The sequence below is a fragment of the Ambystoma mexicanum genome, chromosome 10 (genome assembly GCF_040938575.1).
Source record: "Ambystoma mexicanum isolate Mex_15411 chromosome 10, UKY_AmexF1_1, whole genome shotgun sequence".
NCBI lineage: Eukaryota > Metazoa > Chordata > Amphibia > Caudata > Ambystomatidae > Ambystoma > Ambystoma mexicanum.
The window spans coordinates 1,566,324,708-1,566,327,696 of record NC_090932.1 but is presented as its reverse complement, the minus strand read 5'-3'; the positions used below and the strand labels follow the sequence as shown (position 1 = coordinate 1,566,327,696).

The 2,989-nt window shown below is 42.7% G+C and overlaps 1 long non-coding RNA gene across 1 annotated transcript; it reads right to left on the bottom strand.

Annotated features, from left to right (window-relative positions):
- Window positions 1-651: 651 nt before the first annotated feature.
- On the bottom strand, window positions 652-2,645 carry LOC138493361 (uncharacterized). The gene is made up of 3 exons (XR_011276397.1): window positions 2,509-2,645; window positions 1,901-2,081; window positions 652-1,673 (listed from the first exon to the last, which is right to left on the bottom strand). It is a non-coding gene; the product is annotated as an uncharacterized lncRNA (long non-coding RNA).
- Between the last annotated feature and the right edge of the window lie 344 nt (window positions 2,646-2,989).

Genomic DNA, 2,989 nt, shown 5'->3' with positions numbered 1-2,989 from the left:
ATAATTGTAAGGGACAAGGGTGTTCGCCGCCCTACCCCAACTTTTGTGGCACACCATTTTGTCTCATTCACTTGGCAGGGGCACCTTTCATTTAGATGTCATGTCCCCCCTCCAACAGCAAACCCTACCAAAAAAATCTGGATTGACTACCAAAAAAATCTGGATTGAAAGTGGATTGCTACTGGATTTTCCCAAACATTTAAATCCTCTTTAAATCCTCTTTAACTGAAGAAACTATCCCATTGTACTCAGTGGATTGCTTTTGGCATCCTTTTGGCTTAATACACCCGAAATATGTTAATTAGCAATCCTCAGTGGAATGCAATCCCAAAACAATCCAAGCAATCCAATCCCAAAGCAATCCACTAAAAATCCAAAAGCAATCCAATCCCCAAGCAATCCACTAAAAATCCAAAAGCAATCCAATCCCCAAGCAATCCACTAAAAATCCAAAAGCAATGCAATCCCAAAACCATCCGATAAAAATACTAAAATGATAACTATAACCCTGAAAAGAAACCCTCCAAAAGTGATTACACTCATTGGGTCTTCATTTGGGTACAATGACAATGAAGTAGAGCAAGGTTAATGAGATAAAAATAAAACACAACACCTGCTTTTTATTCAATTGTATTTATTAAAAGAGGCACAATGAGGTTCAACCTGAAACTGTGTACATAGCACACAAGCATGACTGTAGCAATCCCACAACTGAGTGCTTTACAATTTGTGGATACGCATGGATAAAAAAAAAAATCAAAAAAACAATAACAGCCAGGGATTAAAATGCGGACCCAGGCTAAGCCCAGAGTATAAGGGAGTCAGCCGGGGACTCTGCTCAGTGAACAATTGTGAAGGAGGTACCCAGACTCAGCGCAGCTCGCAAGGATGTCTGGTGGGGACCCAGAACCATCCAATGGGTCAAATGGAGATCTGGGGCAAGCCCAGGGAGCAAGCCCAGGGAGCAAGGGTAAAGGAGAGACTCTGAACCAGCCCAGGCAATGGGTACCCAGCCCAGGGGACTCAGTGGAGTCCCAGAACCAGCCAGGGAACAAGAAGTCATATGGGGACTCAGAACCAGACAATGAAGCAAGGGAGGGGGCAACAGACCCAGCCCAAGGAGCTGGGGGGGGGGGCATGACCAATCCCAGGGAGCAAGGGGAAAAGTGGAGACACAGGCCCAGCCCAGAGAGTAATGGAGAGGGTGACATAGACCCATCCCAGGGAGCAAGAGAGTGAGGGGGCGACCCAGGATTAGCCTAGAGAGCAGAGGAGAGGAAAAACGCAGTCCGAGACCAGGGTGCAAAGGGGAGGGATACTGGCCCATGCAGCAAGAGAGCCAGAGAGGAAAGAACACAAAAGTATGCAAGGGTGTAAGGGGGAGGAGGGGACCCATCCTCAACAAAGGGAGCGAGAGGGCCTGAGGAGCGGGTGCAGAATAAGCCCAGGCAACAAGGGAGATCCCCTGAACCAGCCCAGGTAACATTTTATAATGCAATAACTAAAAGTTTTGAAAAATAAGACTTGTATTCCTTAAATTGCGACCAGACTTGCATAGCAGTCGGCGTCTTCCACTTCAGATGGTAGATCCCAATTTTGTTTGGCAGTGCTTTTGGGTACTCAACAGCGGAGAGTTCTGGAGAGACGATTTCCGTTGCTTTAACGGGTACATTCTGAAATGCAAAAGGAAGACTTCTGTAGAAATAGCTTGAAAAGAGCTAGCATAAAACATCTAACCAACAGGTAGATCTTGAAAGGGGGTGCTCAACAAGCATTATGACTTTGCTGAAATGTGCCTGGCCACAGGGATACATGGATGAAATGAAGCACAGTAGACAATTTTGCACTGTACAAACTCCAAATATATTAAACATGTATGTTCTGAATGGAATTTATGTACCTTTTATTGCTTCTTGTCGATGACAATCCAATGTTAATCTTCACTTTTCTGCCATCGTGCTACATTCCAAGTCCAGTAGGAAGAGTGCCATGTTGCTTGTCTGTCTTTTCGCTGTCATCACAATCTCCCTTGGCTTCACACTGCTGCTCACCATGAAGTCTGTACCAAAAAGAATGTTCCTCTGTGCATATAAGAAATGAAAAATGATTAGATTTCTCAAAACTGAAAATCTATATCAAGATATGGAAATTGTTCAGATTTCAATATTTAATACTGCCACGTCCACAAGGTTATTCTCTCTTTTTGGTGGTCTGTTTATCTTGTTTCCTTACTGTTTTTCTAGTTTTCTGCCTAACTGGTTATTCACATTGTATCATGCTTTGGTGAAACAGCTTTGTAAGCAGAATACATAAAATGATAGCGCTGTAGGCTTAGACATATAGTTATTGCAAATTTTACAAGAGTATAGACCATAAAATGCCAGTGTAAGAGGGGAGAGATGGGGTAGGAGGAAAACTAAGATTTCACTTGCAAATTGACCGAGAAAATACAGCTTCTATTTTAATAGGGGCATCAACCAACTTTCTTTTTGACTCAAGGGTGCTTACTTCTGATGCTGTTGCTGGACAAGGACTGGGATCAGATTAAAGCACTTTGTGGTTACGGCCCCCCTCTTTTTCCACTGAAGAGCCAGTTCCAGGCAGTGTTCGATGGCCAGCTTCTGATGCAAATCCATTCCATCTTAGTACACTGAAATAGTAGCACAAACATTAATATTACACATTGCAATAGCAACAATCAAGGGCCACAATATGTGTTATGGTCAAACATTTTTACATTGTACACAAGCTTTTAGCCACAAGGATTTTGTCAGGTGACCGAGGACACAGAGATGGAATGTCTTGTTATGATCTTAACAAAGACAACGGCAGAAAAATACATGCTATAATTGCAACTTGCGAAAAGCAAAATACATAGTCCGAAATGGATGCTTATTCTACTCTAAAAAAGTTGTCTAGCAATTATTTTATAGAATTCCAGAAAGACAAATTATGTTTTATTCCTATGCTTTCTGATTTAGGGTCACCG